This window comes from Grammomys surdaster, unplaced genomic scaffold (assembly GCF_004785775.1).
Source record: "Grammomys surdaster isolate TR1022 unplaced genomic scaffold, NIH_TR_1.0 1129, whole genome shotgun sequence".
Taxonomy (NCBI): Eukaryota; Metazoa; Chordata; class Mammalia; order Rodentia; family Muridae; genus Grammomys; species Grammomys surdaster.
In genome coordinates this window covers 231,214-252,704 of record NW_021605548.1, presented here as the reverse complement: position 1 = coordinate 252,704, position 21,491 = coordinate 231,214, and the positions used below count along the sequence as shown (strand labels likewise).

At 45.0% G+C, this 21,491-nt stretch overlaps 2 pseudogenes; one reads left to right on the top strand and one right to left on the bottom strand.

Moving 5' to 3' along the window:
- Positions 1–7,154: 7,154 nt before the first annotated feature.
- Positions 7,155–10,479, top strand: LOC114634828 (annotated as a pseudogene).
- Positions 10,480–19,407: 8,928 nt separating this feature from the next.
- On the bottom strand, positions 19,408–19,757 carry LOC114634827 (annotated as a pseudogene).
- Positions 19,758–21,491: the final 1,734 nt, after the last annotated feature.

Here is a 21,491-nt window from a genome sequence, read left to right as displayed (position 1 = left end):
GGGGCCCATTGTTTTTTGCATTCAATGTCAGCCCCTGGTGAGGAGATATCTTTGGTATGTAGAAGGGGAGGTGAGTGGTCTTGCCCCTACCTCAGCTAAGTCATTTCCTGGGACAGGGCGATTCTGGAATTCTCTGACCCTGAGCTCAACAGAAAGTCTCAGCCACCTGGTAGTTTCTCAAGGGTGGAGAAAGTTCTAACTATCTAATCTAATCTTTAAATCAGCACAGGAACAAACAAGCTGTACCAGATACCAAGGAGGAAAGCTGATTGCTGGCTTTCTCCTGGCTCACTCACACATCTATCCTCCCAGAGTTCTCTTACACAGCCAGAGCAGGTTTTCAGATGCCTAAGTTTGATACTGCCCACAAAGAGCTGGCCCTTCCCACATAAATCACCATTGAAGATGATAGCCCCACAGACATACCCACAGGCCAATCTAACCTAGGCAATTCTTGCATTCTAATCTTTGCCTTCAGTGGCAGTCCCTGGTGAGGAGGTATCTGTGGTATCTAGAAGGGGAGGTAAGGGGTCTCTCCCCTACTTCATCTGTGTCAATTCCTGGGAAGGGGAGTTTCTAGAATTCTCTAAGCCTGAGATCAATGGAAAGTCTCAGCCACCCATCCCAGGTGATTCTAGGTTAGATAAAGTTGGCAGCTGAAAGAACTAGGACAGGAACATCTATACTGGACCCTACACTGCTTGGAGCCGCCAACTGAAACCAGCAAGGAGAGGGACTCATGACCAGCAAATGAGTTCAATCAGAGCTCAAGGTCGACCCAAACACCACACACCCTCTACCTGATGAACTGGTTCTGGGTTTTCTCAATACAATATAATGTTTCCCTTTTGTCTGAATCAGTAGTCAACAAACCCAGATCTTTTCATTTGAGATTATTTTTAAAGTCCCAAAACTGTGAACAAGGAGTTGCACCAGGCAAGCTCCCACCCAGACCAGTGCCCAGTCTTCATCATGGAGAGACCACACCAGGTTAGCACCACAGCTATGGGCCCCTCCAATAGAGAGGGCCTGCACATCTCTAGAGTCAGAATATGAATGAGCTTCTTGATTTCTGGGGTCCTGGTAGAGAACAGCTCTGTCTAGCCATCTGTCTTCAAAGGTTGGAAGGTCTGCAAACATCCCATCCCTGAAGAGCTGGGAGATGTCAATGAAGGGACCTGGACCTGGCAGCAGCCTGTTCCTACCATGGCCAAGCCTGGGAGAAGGGACACTCTCAAGAGCACTACCTTATACCTGGGCCTAAAGCTACAATGCTCCAAAGCCTAAGAGTGGTCTGGGAGGGCTGCTTGTGAGGAACAGTGTGCTGAGGGTAGGTCCACAGCACCTGATACCAGAACAGTGTGGCCCTGAGGAGCCTGCAGCTAGATTGAGTGCTTCTACTAAATTCCAGGTTTATTTAATGAATTTATTTCTTTATTTTTATTTTATGCTTTGTCTTCTTGTGTGTCTGTGTACCATGTGTGTGTGTGGTGCCCATGAAGGGCAGAAGAACACTCTGGATGCTGTGGAAATTGATTACTAGCTACCATGTGAGTACTTGAAACAGAACTTGAATCCCCTGTAAGAGTGTGCATGCTCTTAACTGCTGGCCTGTCTCTACAGCCCCCTGGGAGTCCAGAGCTTTTACAATAAATGTCTCTATTGAGAAACAGTTCATATAACATATACTCCAGCCATTTGAAAGTGCATAATTCTGGGAGTCTATTATATTGAAACATGTATAGGCAAGGTGGTTCATGCCTTTAATCCCAGCGTTCAGGAGGCAGAGGCAGGTGAATCTCTGTGAGTGCCAAGTCAATCTTGTTTATCTTGTGAGTTCCAGGCCAGCAGGGGATACATAAAGAGACCCTGTCTCAAAGTTCAATTAAACAAGCACGTGCACAGATAAATAAACGTGTGTGGCTATTGCCCACACCACAGGGGGAAAAACCCTCCAAAACCATTAGGAGTTTCTCCCTATTTATTCATCCCTTAGTCAGTGGCAACCACTAACAGATTGGCTTATTTGAAGGATTTCATACAGGATGACTTCCACAGTGACGGGGTGGTTGTTTGTTTGTTTGTTTGGTTGGTTGGTTGGTTGGTTGGTTGGTTGGTTGGTTTGGTTTGGTATAGTTTTGGTCTGGCTTCTTCTGCTTGTGGTCATGTTGTCAATGTTCATCCACATTCTGCAGTGTATCTTAGAAGTGTATTCATGCCTCCCAGTTGCCATGCAGGCACCCTACTGTGGGTTGGTGACAGAGCTTAGTTATAGAGCACTTCATTGCCTGGTGTGTACAGGGACCAGAACTGGGCAAAATACTGCACAGATTTACTATGTTTTTTAAATCTATGTATGAGTTGATGGACATCCAGGTCACTTAAGTGTTATCTGCTTGACTCTTTCAAATGTTACCATGGAGATCTGGAGAGACAGTTCAGGGGTTAAGAGCACTTGCTGCTCTTACAGAGGACCAGGACTCAGTTTCTGGCACCCACATATGGTGCACATGCATACATGCAGACAAAACACTCACACTCATAAAATAAACATTTTTTAAATCTCAAGAAAAGCTTTAAATACTACAGTAGACATTTGTGTACACATTTGATCTGTTTGATCTCTTGTTTCCTTTTTAAACAACGCTTCCCATTGAGAGCCACAAACCAGGATGACCTCTTGGTTTGGATAAGCAACTAAAAGTCCCATTGCTAGGTCATCTGGTAACTCTACATCCACCTGTTTCAAAAATTGCCTTTGCATTCTAGAACAGCTCTACTCTTTCCAGTTTCCTGTCTACATGGACCTCGGGGTTTGTTTTTCTACAGTCTTACTACTATTTACTTAGGATGACAGCCAGCCAGCCAAGGCTGGCCTTTGATGCTATCTAGTTTTTTGGTTTTTTAAAATTTTTTCTGTTTTTATAGTGATAATTTTTTTAATATTTAATTATTTATTTTATGCATGTCAGTACACCACCATTGTTCTCTTCAGAAACTCCATAAGAGGGCATCAACCCCCTTACAGATGGTTGTAAGCCACGATGTGGTTCCTGGGAATTGAACTCAGGACTTCTTGAAGAACAGTCTGTGGTCTTATCCACGGAACCATTTCTCCAGCCTGCTGTTATTTAGTTTTGATTTGCATTTTCCTGGTAACTGCCTACATGATTGCTGGCAACTGGCTCAGTTGTATACCGCTAGAGAAGTCCATTCCTAACTTTTACTATGGCCCAGGTGTTTAAGAAACAATTAGCACTTTGAAATTGTAGGAAGCAATATCAAAAGAAACCAAAGCTGCCTGTTTCCAGGATCTATTGGGCTTCCTGAAGCCCAGGAAGGCTCCGGAAAGGAGGAATAGGAGGCTAGGGCAGGCTGTGCCCTTGCTGTTCCAGGAGAGAGGGCTAATCTAATCTTTACATGAGCCCAGGAACCCACAAGCTTTGGCAGATACCAAGGAGGAAAGCTGCTTGCTGGCTTATCTTCTTGCGTACTCCCAGGTCTATTCTCCCATAGGTCTCTTATACAGCTCAAGCCCATTTTCGGATGCATAAGGATGATTCCGCCCACAATGTGCTGGCCCTTCCCACATGAATCTCCACTGAAGATGATAGCCCCACAGATATGCCCCCAGGCTAATCTAACCTAGGCAATTCTTACATTATAATCTTTGCATCATTGGCAGCCCCTGGTGATGAGATATCTTTGTTATATAGAAGTAGAGGTAAGGTGTCTCACCTGTACCTGGGCTGAGACATTTCCTGGCACAGGGTGTTTCTGAAATTCTCTGACCCTGTGCTCAATGGAAAATCTCAGCCACCCATCCCAGGTGACTCAAGCTTGGATGAAGTTGGCAGCTGAAGAGAACTAGGACACATCCATGTATACCAGACCCTACATTCCTTGGAGACTCCTACTGAAACCAGCAAATAGATGGACTCATGACAAGCATATGAGTTCAATCAGAGCTCAAGGTCGACACAAACCCCACAGACCCTCTACCTGATGAACTGGTTCTGGGTTTTCTCAATACAATATAATGTTTCCCTTTTGTCTGAATCAGGAGCCAACAGACCCAGAACTTTTCATTTAAGATTGTTTTTAAAGTCCCAAAACTGTGGACAAGGAGTTGCACCAGGCAAGCTCCCACCCAGACCAGTGCCCAGTCTTCATCATGGAGAGACCACACCAGGTCAGCACCATAGGTATGGGCCCCTCCAATAGAGAGGGCCTGCACATCTCTAGAGTCAGAATATGAATGAGCTTCTTGATTTCTGGGGTCCTGGTAGAGAACAGCTCTGTCTAGCAATATGTCTTCAAAGGTTGGACAGGCTGCAAACATCCCATCCCTGAAGAGCTGGGAGATGTCAATGAAGGGACCTGAACTTGGCAGCAGCCTGTTCCTACCATGCCCAAGCCTGGGAGAAGGGACACTTTCAAGAGCCCTACCTTAAACCTGGGGCTCAAGACACAATGCTCCAAAGCCTAAGAGTGGTCTGGGAGGGCTGGTTGTGAGGAATTGTGTGCTGAAGGGAGGTCCACAGTACCTGATATCAGAACACTATGGCACTGAGGAGCCTGCAGCTAGTTTCAGTGCTTCTACTAAACTCCAGGTTTATTGAAAGCATTTTTTCTTTATTTTTATTTTATTCTTTGTCTTCTTGTGTGTCTGTATACCATGTGTGTGTAGTGCTCATGAAGGACAGAAGAACACTCTGGATGCTCTGGAACTTGGTTACCAGCTCCCATGTGAGTGTTAGGAACAGAACGTGTATCCTCTGTAAGAACGTGCCTGATCTTAACTGCTGGGCCATCTCTACAGCCCCCTGGGAGTCCAGAGCTTTGAAAATAAATGCCTCTATTGAGAAACAGTTCATTTGTCCTATACTCCAGCCATTTGAAAGTGCATAATTCTGGGAGTCTATTATATTCAAACATTTATAGGCTAGGGCAGGCCAAGCCCACTGTTCTGATAAGAAGGACTCCTTGAATGCCTCTAGCTTCAGCTTCATAGTTTCATTTTGTGTCCTTACACCTTGAGAACACCTCTTGCTTGGCACTCCCATTGTTCCCTGGTTGAAGAGAAAGGACACCCTTACTCGGCACCACAGAACCTCATTACTTTGCTTGGTGAGCCCGAATATCTCAGTACAGGTGAAGATCCAGGTGGGCCACCCTGCTACTCAGCCCCTCCCCTGTGGCCACCAGTGGCCAGGACACAACTGGGTTCACCTAAAAAGAGGGCTGGAAATATAAGGAGAGTGGATGGTGAGAAGTTATGAAGCCAAGACAAAGGTCTCTGATCAAGGCTCAATGCTTTAATGTCCAGCTTTTAATTTAAAGGGGAAGCCCCACCTTCACCACCCTACCCCTTCTTGCTTCAGCACAGGAGAGAGGGAAATCCATCCTTAATTGCAGGCTGGAGTTGTCTCAAGCCCAGCTCAGGAGGCAGTTTCTTTAGCAGGCTGTACATGCAGCCAAGGAGGGTAGTTCCATCCAGGACCTATTATTTGGTCTGTTTGGGTAAACAAGGTCTCTCAGGCCTGCTCAAGACTGGGGAAAGGCACATTTCCCCCTTTTTAGTTTTATAAAATATGAGCAGTGGCAGCAGCTGGATGGGGTACAATATTTCATGCCATCTGTGGTACAGAGTGGCCTGGCGACTGTGCCTGGCTTAGGTTGGCATCTATATTGCTCCTATATTACCTGTCTTTGAGGTAATACATAGCATATTGGTGTATCCCTCTGCCTTAGGTTTATAGGAGCTCAAGGCACTCTTACCTGTCTTTGACTAACCGGCCATCATTGGCACACTCTTTGCCAAATAGACCAAAGACCCATTCAGACCAAAGGACCTGTGGGCATGCAATCGATGTAGTTCTTCATAGTGATGGATAACTGCCGTGATGAATAGCTGAGCTTGCTGAGAACAATCCTGTTTGAAGGCAACCTACCTGCGTGAGACACAAAGTTCAAAAGGTTAAAAGCAACACGATTTATCCAAGCAATGTAGAAAGTAAGGTTGCAAGCAGTAATATTCCAGTGTCTAATCCAGCTGCTGGTTGACAGGGATTAGACACAAAGTCTGGCTACCAGGTATAGTGGGTGGCTGTAAGTATTGATGAAGACTACATGCCAGATTAAATCAGCTAGCAAATAAGTATTTTGAGCCATCTTCATCATTAGAATCACAATTATTAGCCTCAAGATCTATGTCCACTTGACAGACCAATCGTTCAGGCAGCCATCGGGCTCCATTTTCTTTTTCTGAGAAAATGCACACTCCCAGAGCTCAGCTGCTCCTACTCTGGTATGGCCTTGATTTCTGCTTGTTAACTTGTGGATTCAGCCTTCCAGAAGCCCAACTATACCAGACAGATTGAAGAGACCCTAGCACCTAGGACCTAGCCTCCATGGAGGCCACCCACTACAGATACAGTTGGACCAGCCTGGTTTCAGCTTTATGCTAATAGGGGGAGGATGGGGGGGACAGGAAGGGGGACAGGGGGCTCTCTAAGCTTCTGGGCTGAATGCTGATTCCCTGGCCCACAAGTCTCTCCCTGATTCCCGAGGGTCTTCTTGCCTCACTCTCAACCCTTAGCCCAGAGACCAGGTATCCTAGGGGTGTAACTGTTGCTCCACACTGCACAGGTTGTCTGCCTCAGGCCTGTTTTGGTCTATGACCCATGAAGGTTAAAGGAGGTCAGGTAACTCACAGAGCTGTACATGAGAGCCTGGAGGAAACCACTGAACCCTTGAATGAACACCTGAACACTGTCTTTGCTCTGGGCTCCTGTGCCAAGTCCCTTATAAGTGATGGCTCGAGTTCTTTCCCCAGCCTTGGCCCTCAGCCAGGGAGTGCAACATTATATCTTAGACTTCAGCAGGTGGCCATCGGAGACACACAGTAATTAATTGTGTGGATAGTGCAGGACCTGTGGACACAGGCTACCTCCTCCTCATCCTCCTCAGTCAAGTGACAGAGACCCCAGGGAGATAAAGATAAGTGAGCCACAAAGTGAACAGTGTCCTCTGTGTTGTGTTGGTCAGGCAGGATGTGCCAGGACTAACAAGGCAAGTCTACTCTGAAGGGATGGGGTTCCTGAGTGCTGGAGGCAACTAAATGTGGACCTCTGCCATCCGCTCCCAGGATCATGACATTAGCCTTTGAGAGAGAAGTCAAGAGTGTGATCCACAAAGTGGACCATGGCAGAGGATATCTCATCCCAGTGGACTGCCTTCAGAATTCGACCAGCTTCAAGCCCTACTGACTCCTGAGCAGAAGATTTTCAACCTCATGGTTATGGAAACCCCATTATACATATGTCAACCTGTCAATCAAAGACATCCTAGAACCCAGTGCTCCAGAACCAGGTATCTCCTTTACCTGCTTTCCTCTTCCACATCCTGAGTCCCCATATTGAATAGAAAAAGGGACTCGGTGAAGCCCAGCCTGCCATCTTACTGGGCATGTTCAGCTCTACTTCTCTGGACCAATTTCCAGAGTGGGGAGTTCTTTACAGACAGCATTGCTACAGAGGAAAGAGAAAGCAGTGGCTCCTGGAATAGGACTGTAGAGCTGGTCTCGTTTTAGAACCAGAGTGTTTTGGCCACTTCCAAGTCTTTGATGTCATCAATGGGAACATTCAGGGCAGTGTGGCTGTGATGTCACCAATTGCAGAATGGAGAATTTCTGGTGGGGCTACATTGTCTGACAGTTCCAGGGCCTCCATGAGTATGTGTATACTGCATGTGACCCAGAAGACATGGGAGATCATGAAGAGTGAAGGGTGAGCCCTGAAAGGGATGATGGCTCTCTTACCTTGAGCAGCCTTGCTTCTTGGGAATGTTGCTGGGTTCTGGGTATCAGAAGGGTTCTGAGGCAGTATCTCTCAGCACTTAACAAGGGAAGCCCAAGAGGAAGGGAGCAGTATAAACAAAGTCAGGTGGGGAGGGATATTAAACCTTGGTTACCAGGACTGTATCCTGAAGATCAGGATATCAAGGAAGGGCCCAAGTCCCTTGGAATCAGGCTGAGCTTCTGGTTGCTATGGAAAGAGGGTGATGTGGACTTGGAACATTGATGGATCGTATATAATGGAGTCCCTCCACAGGCACAGGCATCCACTTCTCTGAGTTTGAACTTGTCATTACCCTCAGATGCACCTAGACACTGTTGGGAATGCCCTGGAAGGGTTGTCAAGCATGGCCTCCAAAGACTCCTGCATTAACTAGCCTTTCCATCATACCTGTAAGCAGGAAGGGACAGAGGGAGGCTAGTCCATGGTGGGCAAGTCTTTGCAATTTTTCTGTAGACACCTGCAGCAGTCTGAGAATAAAATCCTGCAATAGCTTCGGAGGTGTGGGGATGATGTGTTTGTTATCACTGTGGTGCTTCAGACAAAGAAGGAGGTAGAGATCACCCAGGCCCACAGCCAGGAGGGCTCAGGCAAGTTTCAGTGCCTATAGTCTCATTTCTCCAGGTATGTTATGCTTACCCTAACACCAGCCTAGTCCTACTTGGTCACAGAGCAATGTAAGGAATCTTAGAAGCTGGGGCAACATCCCAGGCAGTGATTGAAGACTCTTCCATTCGAACAGCCAGTATCAATGACAAGCCTGTCACCAACACTCCACTCATAGCTATTCAATCTACACCCCTGAGCCCATATCCATCCATCAGGGTGAAGGCCAGGGCCAACAAAGCCAGAAGAAGATGGTGACCATTCCTGCAGGCAGCGTCCTTGAATTCTGAGTGGCCAAACTGCTCATTGGCTCTACATGGGGTGAGTGGCAAGGGACTGTCTCTAGAGTCCAGACTTTGGCAGAGAAGCACTTCAGCTAGCTAGGGGATGCTGTGGGCATCTGGCTGCATGATCTCCCAGACAGGATGGTAAAGTGTGCCAGGAACTAAGATGTGTGTCATAGGGGCAGGATCTGATGAGGTCCCAGGAGCCCTGGAGTCAAGGGAGTTGGTGACCTGCTTGCTTCTACCTGCTGCCAGATATCCATCACATCTTGGATGAGAAAGAGAGGACCTTTCAGCCCTCCTCAGGTACGGCCCTAGACCCTCGGGCCTTACATACCCCTTAGGTTTGAGGTGTTCTGTGTTCAAGACAAGAGGTGTGCACACACCACACATACACATGTATACACAATGTGTGAGGCTTAACTCAGTGATGTTGCTGATCTAAACTTGCTTAGCTTTCAATCTGCCCTGGGCTGCCATTATTAGGAGGGATGGATCTAGGAGGGTCCAGGGAAAAAATCTCAGCCCTCTTTGACATGAGACAATGGTCCCTGGGTCACTGCACAAAACAAATCTTCCCCTTCCACCATCCAGATCTGTTGCCTAGTCCAGAGAAGAGTAGTGGACCAGAATAGCCATAGTTTTGATCTGTTCTCTGCTCTACATGGCTGCTACCCTTTTGCGAGGATCACAGGCAGGTCAGGTCAGTACCCTGGAACTCCACAGCTTCTGCATCTGCTCCCTGGACCTACCCCTACTAACTAATGTTCCCCAGGACCTCATGGGCATCATGTAGCACTGACCTCTGTCCTCCGGATGGAATCCCTGAGGAAGAAGAATTCAGGGAAAGCTGCCAAGGCCTGTGTGCAGAGGTGAAGCTGCTCTCTTAGAACTGGGAGCTTAGAAATGTAGTTGAGACAACAGCTACTAGTGGACATCGGGAGGATTCTACAGGACCAGCCCAGCCTGGAAGCCTTAGAGGCCTCAGTGAGTGACAGTGCTGGTGGTGGACAGGGTCTGGACAAACCTGCTCAGCCTCACTTACTCCATCCCTCCCTCAGCTAGGGCAGGGCCTGTGCAGTAGAGGAAAGGTGGAGCCTATGGAGGGGCAAGCATGCTGCATCCTTGAGTGTCTGGTGCTAGATTCTGGAGAGCTGGTGTTGAAATTCGCAGCCCCTGTCTTCTACCTGTTGGGAGACCAAGGAGGGGTTAGAAGGGATCAGGAAGGGAGGACTAGGTTCTATATGGTACATTCTGGAACCCTCTATAAACCCTGACCTCTCCACAGCGCTGAGTGAAACTCAGTGGCAGCTGCTGGCTAAGGCTCTAGAGTCAACAGTACTGTCAAAGCAGGTGGAGTTGGTGAGAGGACCTAGCCTTGTGGGTGCAATGGGGCCCTGGGGACATCCAGGTTTACACAGGAAGGTGCTGCTTCCCTCAAGCTCAAACTACAGGCAGCAAAACCTCTTACCCTTCTCTGTTGGTAGATGGAGCATGTCTTGGAACAGAGCACCCCATGGCAGGAGCAGAGTTCTATCTCCCTGCTCTCCGGGCTTCTTGGCAACAGCTGGGATGAGGAGGCTCCCACCTGGGTCTTGCTAGAAGAATGTGGCCTAAGGCTGCAGGTGGAAGCCCCTCAGGTGCACTGGGAACCGACTTCTCAGGACCCCATGTCTGCTCTCTATGCCTCCCTGGCCCTATTGTCTAGTCTAGGTCAGAAACATCATTAGTCTGCAGTCCTCCCTTCAGGCAATATCTCCATGTCCTACCCTCCAGCCAGGGCAGAATCTCGCCAAGCTCAGCCTCAAGAAAGGCCAAGTACCGAACTCAGTCACAGGGTTAGAATGCAATGAGACCCAGGAGTTGGGAAAATTCAATAAATGTACAAACATAAACATAGAGCGGCATTTTTTGAGGGATACTGAATCATCAGTAGGATGAGGAAGGGTAGAGTTTGCCCACACAAAATGAAGATGGATATGATGGCTATCACCTCACTCCTGTGTCCTACAGACAGGCAGATTCTGAGAATCAACAAGTCTCCTTGCACGGGGGAGTTCCTGGGCTCTGTGTCTAGGGAGAAGATGTTTTTAACTGATGTGGCCAAGGGGTTATGATCACCCCTGGGAGCTTGCACAGCTAGGACAAGTGTTTGGTACTCGGTGGGGACCACACCACCTCCATAGTGCAGCTCAGCCTTCGCTTGCTGAGAGGTGCAAGTAGCAACAGCTTCTTCCTGATAGGTGCTTTCTTTCTCAGTGATGCAAACATAGGCCAGATTAGACCAGATTAAAAGTAGATATGCCAGGTTTCTTAGGAGGCAGCTCTCAGGTGGATTCACTGATGTCACATGTGGAGGTCAGGGAAGTTGCACATCCAGGCTAAAGCAAGAAGGTTTTATGGTTCTAGGAAGTGGAGTGATGACACATGATCTAGGAGCTGGGACTGTGTCCATCCATGGTCAAATCTGAGCCCTGCCCAGAAACTCCGAGATGAGAAGTGATAACAAGTCACCCCAGAGTTTTCTCCGAGCAGGCAGAGTTGGGGGAAGGAGAAGCAGATGGGGTTTCCAGGCTTGTTCTGTAGATGAGCAGGGGTTCCATCTTAACATACCAACCTCTTTAGGTCCAGGGGTTCCTGTTCAGATCTGGCTACTTCCTGCTGAAGAGGAATGACATGAGGTGGGAGGGTGAGGAGTTGCTGGGTTCAAACTCAGGAAGTACGGGTGCAGATGCATTTGGTTGTCTGTCATCCCGGAGACTTCATAAACTCCATTTGTGGAAGAAGAGAAGGGATGGGGCTAGAAGAAAAATAGATTAGTATCTTCTGTCCTCTGAATGGGCTAGCCTATGTGAAGAGCAAAGGCTGCCAGGAAGAATGGAACTCAGATGTGTCCTGGTTGTATGGGCAGAGTTCTATTTCTTTTCTTTAAGCTTTATTTATTTTATGAGTGTGAGTACACTCTCACTATCTTCAAACATACCAGAAGAGGACATCAGATCTCATTACAGATGGTTGTGAGCCACCATGTGGTTGCTGGGAATTGAACTCAGGACCTCTGGAAGAGCAGTCAGTGCTCTTAACCGCTGAGCCAACTCTCCAGCCCATGGGGTGGAGTTTTCTTTTTTTGTTTCTTTTTGTTTTTTTGTTTTTTTGTTTTTGTTTGTTTTTCGAGAAAGTGTTTCTCTGTGTAGTTCTGGCAGTCCTGGAACTCACTCTGTAGACCAGGCTGGCCTCAAACTCAGAAATCCACCTGCCTCTGCCTCCCAAGTGCTGGGATTAAAGGTGTGCCACCACCACCTGGCATGGGTGGAGTTCTTTCGACAATTTGTGGAGTGACTCAGTCTAGGTCTCCATCAGGCTTGTTGTTTCCCAGGGATATGCAAGTGTCACCCTTATCAGTCACAAGGAGGTAAAGATCTTCTACTTTTGTAGGGCCACTGAAGCTTGTAAGTTTACACAAAGAGGTAAGTTTGAGACAAGTTAGCATTATCATTTGTACTCTCTGGTTTTATGTTTCAAACTGACACAAGCTGGAGTTACCACAGAGAAAGGAGCCTCCCTTAACGAAATGCCTCCTTGAGATCCACCTGTGAGGCATTTTCTCAACTAGTGATCAAGGAAGGGGGCCTATTCTATTGAGGGTGGTGTCATTCCTGGGATGGTAAGAAAGCAAGCTGAGCAAACCAGTAAGTAGCACCCCTCCATGACCTCTGCATCAGCTCCAAGTTCCTACCTCCAAGTTCCTGTGCTGTGTGAGTTCCTATCCTAACTTCCTTTGGTGACCAATAGCAATGTGGAAGTGTGAGCTGAATGAACGCTTTCCTCCCCAACTTGTTTCTTGGTCAGGATGTTTGTACAGGAATAGAAACCTTGACTAAGACATCATTGTTTGTAATCTACACTGAAACTCACATTGTAGGAAAGACATTAAGCTCATACCTTTGTGTCATAGTAGACACTTGGAAAATGATTTGGGGTGAAAAGCATGAAGACTCTTTAAGGTCAGCTCAGGGAAGACAAATGTTCTGTGAGACAGAAGGGACAAGAGCTCCCTTGATCCTGATTTGCAGTATGATTAGAGATTGGGTAGAGGGACTTCTTTCCTCTGTCCAGAAGGCTGGATGCATGTAGATTAGACAGACCTTTTTAATGAGAAACACTTTTAAGTCTATATTTAGAAAACAACCAGTGGAAGTTTAAAATCTTGAACTTCTGTCTATTATAATAGTGGATCACACATTGGAAGGCTTTATCAGAGTTAGACTAATAGTGTATGAGAACTCTATTGCTTAATAGTAAACTTTTGAACTTTTGAACCTTAATACAACAGTAATATAGAGAGGGATCAGAATCATAAGCACCTTAAATCATTTTTTGTATTGCCTAATTTTTTTACGCTCAGTTCTTCATACCTTACATTTACCAATCTCAAAACACCTTCCTAGACCCTTGAACATTTTCTTAGATCCTTAAACACTTCCTTAGAAGCTTTTGTATCCTCAGGCCTTACATAAACTTTAAACTTTATATTTTGCCTACTCAACTATTTGACATGAGACGTAGGTGGTTGATCATTGAGAGCAGACATTGTAAAGTGAGTTTCTTTAGATAAAAAAAATAGTAAAAAGTCATATAGAATACTTTCTTAAGTCTGGTAATAAGTTAAAATGAGTCTAGACCCAGCAGTGGCAGCTTTAGGAGAGTGAGGGTTTAGGCCTGATTTTTACACAATAACAGGACTGAGAAGGCAGCTGAGCCTTGGTTTTTGTTAGTAAACTGATCCTCAAACCCATGAGACCTAAGAGGATAAATCTTATGTGAGTAAGCAGGAAGTGAGGTAAAGAATGAGCAGCATCTGACTCTAAAAATGACACAGACTTACCAGCTACATGGACAGGATTCTCTGTGGTCACTGGGGCATCCATTTTTGCCCTTCAGGCCCAGAAAATCTTACAGACTTTCCAATAGAGCAGGAACTTAGGGGAACTGACCTACCTTGTCTAGGGAAAGTGAGTCAATTTCCCAGTGTCTTGCCCATCCACAGTGTGGACAGTGTGTTATCAGCAGTAGAGACCAGGGCAGTTTATAGCCCAGTGGCCTGCTTTGTAATATTTGAAGCAAACTCCAGGTGAAGGTTCTCCTGTGCCCATCTCTTTTGGAGGAGATCAAGGGTGCTGTCAGGAGCAGGTGTGTGTCTTATGAAATGCTTTTTTATTAGACATTTTAAATGCCATACTCTGAAGATCCCTGAAGTGTCTGAGGACCACCTGTCTATCTAAAGTATACCCAAATAGACAAACACTGTTTGTTTTTAGTTATTTACTTTTTGTTGAACTTTCAAAACATATATAGGAGGGTATTTGAAGGTTTTTTTTGGTAATTAACATGTTTTGGTAATTAATTATGACTGTAAGTATACTTATCAACATATGAAAGAATGTGATTATTTATGAAGTATTAACAAGTAACTTGTGAGCTTTCATTATTTTTAATAGTTTATAAAATTAGTTTTAAGCTGGAGGCAGTGTCAGGAAGGAAAGGGTTAATAAGTTGGGAAAAATGGCAAGATTCTTGGTTAAGGGAACTGTAATCACAAGATCATCAATTATTTTGTAATTTATTTGGTTATCAGCAGTGTAGAATTTAGCTTTAGAAAGGGAGTCAGAGAGTTGGAGTAGTGCACCTGGAACAAGATTTGGGACCCATGTCAGCAAAGCTGGGAAGGTTTGTGGAAGGAACAAGACAGCCCTTCATGGGCCTAAGGGAGAATGTTATCCCAGACTTTTTGCCACGTAAGAGGGGGACTTCTTTCTGTGCAGTTAGGTTTTGAAAGTCATCATAAGGGTTTCCTAGCTTATGCAGGATGAACTGGGGTTCCAGCCAAACACTTCCAAGCAAACCACAGAGAATGCAGCTTTCAGGACTTACCAGCCACCAGGGACTAAACATTCCACTGTGGCTAGAGCATTAAACTACTGACGCAGGCACTGTTCTATTGCTGTGAGGTGACTCCATGACCAAGGCAACTCTTGTAAAGGAAACATTTAATTGAATCTGGCTTACAGTTTCAGAAGTTTAGTCTATTATCATCATGGTAGTGTAAGGGTTCATCTGTGATTTGCCAAAGGACGATACCTCAGACTCAAATCGTATGTAAAGAGTATTTTATTCTGCAGAAGTCCAGCATGCCAGGGTCTCCCATTACCAAGATACAAAGACAATCAAGTGAGCTCACAGGTTTTAAAGCACATTAGAATTCTGGGACAGATGATCTTTATCTTATTCTAACTCTAGGCACCCATTATTGGCCTGTGAAGGCTGGAGCCTGGTTTTCTTTATCTCCTTGATTTTTTATTAATAATTGACTTGCTTGGGCTTGCCTGGACTGGCCCACTAATTAGGCCTGTCTTTTTAACTATCAATTTTAACTCTGTCATGGAATCAGCCTAGCTTTCTCATTAGAAAGCATGGTGGCATGCAGGCAGACATGGGGCTGGAGGAGCTGAGAGTTCTACATCAAGATCTACAGGCAGTAGAAGGAGACTGTGTGCCACACTGGGCATAGCTTGAGCATAGGAGAGCTTGAGGTGAGCCTGACCCCACAGTGACACACTTTCTCCAATCAGGCCACACCTCTTAATAGTGCAGCTCCCTATGGCCAAGCATCCAATCACATGAGACTGTGGGGGCCATTCTTTAACCACTATATTTACAATTATCCTCATGACAAGGAGCATGGTCAGCTGACCTGGTGCTGAAATAGTTAAGAGCTCCATCCTGGTCCACATGCTGGGGGTGGGCAGGAGGAGGATACTGAGCCTGTCTTTGGCTTTTCATAACTCAAATCCCACTCTCAAGGACATACTTCCTCCAACAAAGCCATAACCAACTCCAACAAGGCTACATCTCCTACTTCTTTGAAGTAGTGCCACTCCCTGCTGACAAAGCAGTCAAATATAGGAACCTAAGGCCCATTCTTATGCAAACCACAACACCATCAGGAGAACTAACAGTGGAAATGATATTAGTTAAAGGGCCCCAGAAAGGCCTCAAATATCAGATAGTCATGTTGCTGACAGACCTCTCACCTTAGAGTGCTCACACAGTGCTCAACAACTTTCTAGCCCACCATTCTCATTTATAAACAGGTTATTTTATGAGGTCAGTACACAGTGATGGTGTTCATCATGACAGTTTTATATACTTGTATCAATAAACCTGGAGATTGTTCCCCAACTCCACTTCCGTTCTCCACCATCCAGCTGGACCCTTTCTTCCTCATAGGATTCCTCACATCTGCTAGCCACTATCCCAGGGATTCTCAACCTGGGAGTCATGTCTCTCCGAAGACCATCAGAAAACACAGATATTTGCATTATGATTCATAGCTGTAGCAAGTTTACAGTTACAAATTGGCAATGAAAATAATTTTATGGTTGGGTCACCACAGCCTGAGGAACTTCATTAAAGGGTCACAGCTTTAGGAAGGTTGAGAACCACTTCACAATCCTGCCTCACAACTTCTGATCCTTCCTTCCTTCCTTCCTTCCTTCCTTCCTCCTTCCTTCCTTCCTTCCTTCTTCCTTCCTTCCTTCTCATGATGTCCTTTCTAGTCCTGCTAGTCCTGTCCCCTGACCCCCACCCCTACACAAAGGTTCCATGGGGCTAGAGAGATAGCTCAATGCTTAAGAGGACTTGCTTCTCTTGCAGAGGACCTGGGTTTGTTTTCCAGCATCCATATGGTAGCTTAGAACCAGCCATCTGTGTCTTCAGTATTAGGGACTCCAGGGAATTCTCCTGTACCATTTGTGCACAGACATATGTGCAGATAAGACACTCATAAACATAAAATTAAAGTCAAACAATACATATTTAAAGCTGGTGGCTCATGCCTTTAATCATAGCACTCAGGAAGCAGACAGACAGATCTCATAGGTTGAGGCCAATCAAATTCCTATCAAGTTTCAGGCTAGCAGGAGCTACATAATAAGATTTTGTCTCAAACCAGATAAATAAATAACATCCTTGCACATATAAGAGAAAATATGTGTTTATCTTTCTGAGTCTGACTTATCTCACTTAACAGAATGCTGTCCAATGGCATCTTCCCAGCAAGTTCTGTGAGCTTATTGTTTTGTATGACTGAGTAATATTCCATTGTGTATATGTGCCACATTTTTTGTGTTCATCAGTTGCTGGTGACATGACAGGTTCCACTCTCTGGCCGTTGTGAACAGGGCAGCAATAAACATGGATGCACAAGTGTCTGTGTGTGGTGTGACTTAGTGTGTCAGTGTCTCCCCAAGAGTGGGTTAGTGGAGTTGTGTGGTAGCTTCGTTTTCAGCATCTTTCTTTTTAATATTCAGTTTTATTTTATGTGTGTTTGTCTGTGTGAGGGTGTTGGATCCCCCTGGTACTGGAACTACAGATAGTTGTGAGCTGCCATGTGGATGCTAAATATAGGTTCTCTGGAAGAGCAGCCAGTGCTCTTAACTACTGAGCCACCTCTCCAAGCCAGGTATATCATGTTCTAGATTGTTTCCTTGCTTGCCTGCATGCCTGCCTGCCTTCTTTCCTTTTTTACTTATTTCCTTCTCTCTTTCTCTCTCTCTCTCTTTCTCTCTTTCCCTCCCTCTCTACCCTCTCCCTCTCCCTCTTCCTCTCCCTCTCCCTCTCCCTCTTCCTCTCCCTCTCCCTCTCTCTCTTTCTCTCTCTCTCTCTTTCTCTCCTTCTCTCCCTCCCTCCCTCCCTCACTCAATCACCCCTTTCTCTCACTCTCTTTCTTTCTTTCTTCCTTCCTTCCTTCCTTCCTTCCTTCCTTCCTTCCTTCCTTCATATGCTTTGGGGTACATGTTTGTTAACTTGTTTGTTTTTTTCAGAAAGGGTTTTGCTGTGAAACAGCCCTGGCTATCCTGGAACTCACTTTGTAGAACAGTCAGGCTTGGAAGTCACAGAGATCCACCTGTCTATTCCTCCACAGAGTTGAGGTTAAACGTGTGCACCATCACATCTGGCTATCATTGGTTTTCTTGATGATGGCCATTTTGACTGGAGTAAGAAAGACTCACAAAGAAGTTTGCACTTGCATCTCTCTGCTAGCTAAGAATGTTGAACACTTCTTTAAGTACTCATTTTCCATTTACATTTCTTTGTTTTAGAACTATTTGGTTCAGTACTTCATTCATTCATTAATTTTTGTTTATGTGTATGACATGTGTCCAGGGTCCATAGTGTTGGATCCTCTGGAGCTAGAGTTATAGGTGGATGTAAGCCTCCTGATGTAGATGCTGGGAGCTGAACTCTGGTCCTCTGGAAGAGCAGGAAGAGCTCTTAACCTCTTCCTATCCCTCCATCATCTCTCTGTCATCTATCGCCCCATCTCTCCACACCAGTAGCTCATTTATTGATTGGATCATTTGATATTTTGTGGCATAAAATTCACAGCTCTTTAATCTGCTAGCTGATGTGTAGTAAGTAAATACATCTTCCCGTTGTGTAAATCATGTCTCCACTCTTGTGATTCTTTCTCTTGCTCTAGAGAAAGAAGCTTTTTAATTGCATGTAATTTGTCCAGTCTTAGGATTTCCTCCTGTGCTGTGAGAGTCCTGCTCTTGTCTGTGCCTGTGTCTTGACCTGTCTTCATCTCAGATTTTCAAACCTTCAAGACTTACACTGTGGTGTTTGATTCATTTTAAAGGTTTTTTTGTTAACGGGGCTGTCTTCCCCACCACCCCAGTGTATGTTTTTGGAAGTTTTATAAAAAATAAGGTATATGTCCCTGTGTGTGTACTGCTGGGTCCTCCTTCCACACCATTGGTCTATGGGTCAGTTACAGTGGCTCAGAACTGAAGCTGAGGATGCAGTCCTGTCATTCACCCAGCACTGCTAAGAATTCCTCCAGCTAGGGCTGGACAGAAGGCCCTGGAGGTTAAGAGCACTGAGTGCTATTCCAGAGGTCCTGGTTCAATTCCGAGCAACTACATCATGGCTCACAACCATCTGTAATGGGATTGGATGCCTTCTTCTGGTGTGTCTGAGGAAAGCTACAGTGTACTCATATTCATAAAATAAAGAAATGGCCGGGCGGTGGTTGTGCACGCCTTTAATCCCAGCACTTGGAAGGCAGAGGCAGGTGGATTTCTGAGTTCGAGAGTTCAAGGCTAGCCTGGTCTACAGAGTGAGTTCCAGGACAGCCAGGGCTACACAGAGAAACCCTGTCATGAAAAACCAAAACCAAAAAATAAAAAAATAAAAAAGTAAAAAATAAAATAAAGAAATAAATCTTAAAAAAGAATTCTTCAAGCTATTTGTGCATTTTTGAGCTTACATATAAATTTTTGAATAACTATTTCTAACAGAATGTCACTATATATTTGATGGAAACTGTGTTCAATCTATACATTGCTTTCAGCAATGCAGCCTTTTCCATTTGCTGATTCAGCCCACCCATGAGCATGGGAGACTTTTTCATCTTCTAGTGGTTACTTCACCTAGATACTTTTAGGGTTTGGAGTTAAAGTGAGTGCATTCCCCTCCCTTTGGTTCTTATTTGTTTTCTGTTTCTTTCTCCTTCCCACCCCACAGGACCAAAACAACAACAACAACAACAACAACAACAACAAAACAATAAAAACTCCAGTATTTGTTGGCCTTGGTTAGTTGTTAAGGATGAATTGGGAGGAGTAGGTGGCACCAATACCAGGCTGACCATTCATCACAGGCTTGTAGGTGATGGAGAACTCGCCCAGGTAGTGTCTGATCATCTCCAGTTTGTTTTTCCACCTGGTTGAAGGTCTTACCATTGTACACACTGCTGCCGACCATCTCAGGCAGAATGATCATGTCCCTCAGGTGGGTCTTCACCACCTCCGGCTTCTCCAGGGTGGTGCCTCCTTCTTGGCATTCCTCGAGTGCTTGTGTAGTGAGTGCTGCTTCTCCTTCTGGTGGGCACTATACAATTGCACAGTGGCTCACAGGACATGTCCAGTAGTTGGTAGAGGTCCATGCCATGATAAACTTCTTCTGCCCCACTTCAGCCATCTTGGTGGATGCTTGGAAAAGGATGTTTTGTGTATCTTAATTTTTAAAATTACATACCTTGTGTGTGTATGTGCCTGCACATACATGTACCTGTAACCTTGTCACTCTTGTAACTTATACTTTCATTTTCACTTAATTCTAGAACTTTCTCATTTCTTCCCTGATGTCTTTGGGGACACACTAGTCATTGAAAGGTGTGTTGTTAGGTCTCCATGTATTTATGGAGTTTCTGTACTTTTCACATTACTGATTTCTAGTCAACTACACTATCATCTGATACGATATAAGAGATTATTTTGATTCTTTTATATTTGGAAAGACTTGATTTTCCAGAGTTTCCAGGGCACACTGAAAAGGTGTGAACTCTGTTTCTGTTGGATGGACTACTCTATCATTCCGTGAAGCATTCGTACAGTCTATTTGTTCTATTTTACAGTTCATCACTGAGGTTTTTTGACTTATCAGTTTGGATGCGATATCTAGAGATTAGTGTGGGGTAATAAAATCACCCACTACTAATACATCTGGCCCTAATCTGACCTTATATGTTGATTGTTTGTCTTCAAAACCGAACATTTGGTGTCTGTAACTTTCTGTTACCAGATTTGCTAATGTTTAATTGTATCCAATAACTTATGGGCTAATAATGTATAATCAAAACACATAGAACGTTTTAATACCTTTAAAAGTACTCAGAAACAAAAATGAAGCAGATGCACATTTTATGTTTCATCTAAAATTTTTCTTACTTGCTTAGCTGTAATATCAAGAGTGAAGCACCTTGTCATTTGTTGAACCCAATAAACCAATGAACACTGTCACAGAAATTTCTCTAGGGAAAAAAAACACATCATTTTCTTTACCAGGAAAGCCAAAAAGTTCTTGGCCTCACCAAGAGCAGCTTGTGCAAAGAATCATTTTTGCCAGGGCTCCTCCAGCTCTGCCTCACTTCCAGATGCAGAGCAGGGGGACTTGGCTATCAGCTTTTGTTGTGGAAATTGAGGTTGCCTTTTAAACAAGTTTTAAACTAAATCAAGCCAGAAGGTTTAACCCTTTTTATCTCTCTGAACATGAAATATAGAACAGTCATTTATTCTAATGAAACAAAGACAGACAACGACATACGCGGACAAATTTGGGGTGCCAAGGACTCACAATAGACAAAGAAAGTATAACCAAGAATCTCTCCAGTAGGAGCTGGAGAGTTCCTTTTCTTTTGCTGACACACCATGGAGATCAGACAATTGTTTTAGCTCTTTCTCTGCCGGTGGCCAGGTTATTTCTTGTTAACTTAGGATATTTGACACAGTAGATTCAGTCCAAAATAACATCAAAGTCCAATATCAAAAAGAAAGACAACCAACACACAACCAGTTTACCAGGAAAACAGAGAAAAAAAAACAAGATGGCTACCCTCTGTCACAGGTGGCACATAAATCAGATGATACAGACAGTTCTCGCCCCTGTCACAGGTGCAGAAACCAGGTTACACAATCAAGACATAGAAAAGCTGCTGGTGAAAGAATCCAATAACCAGACTACGTGGCCAGCCTACGCTGGGCCAAATCTAACAGATTCCTAACACCACCAGCAATATACAACACAGAATTAGACAGGGACACATAGCCATGAGTGCTTCAACAGATGCTGCCCCAGGAGACCATCCATGGGGTGGGAGGAAGATAGTTAAAGATTCAAT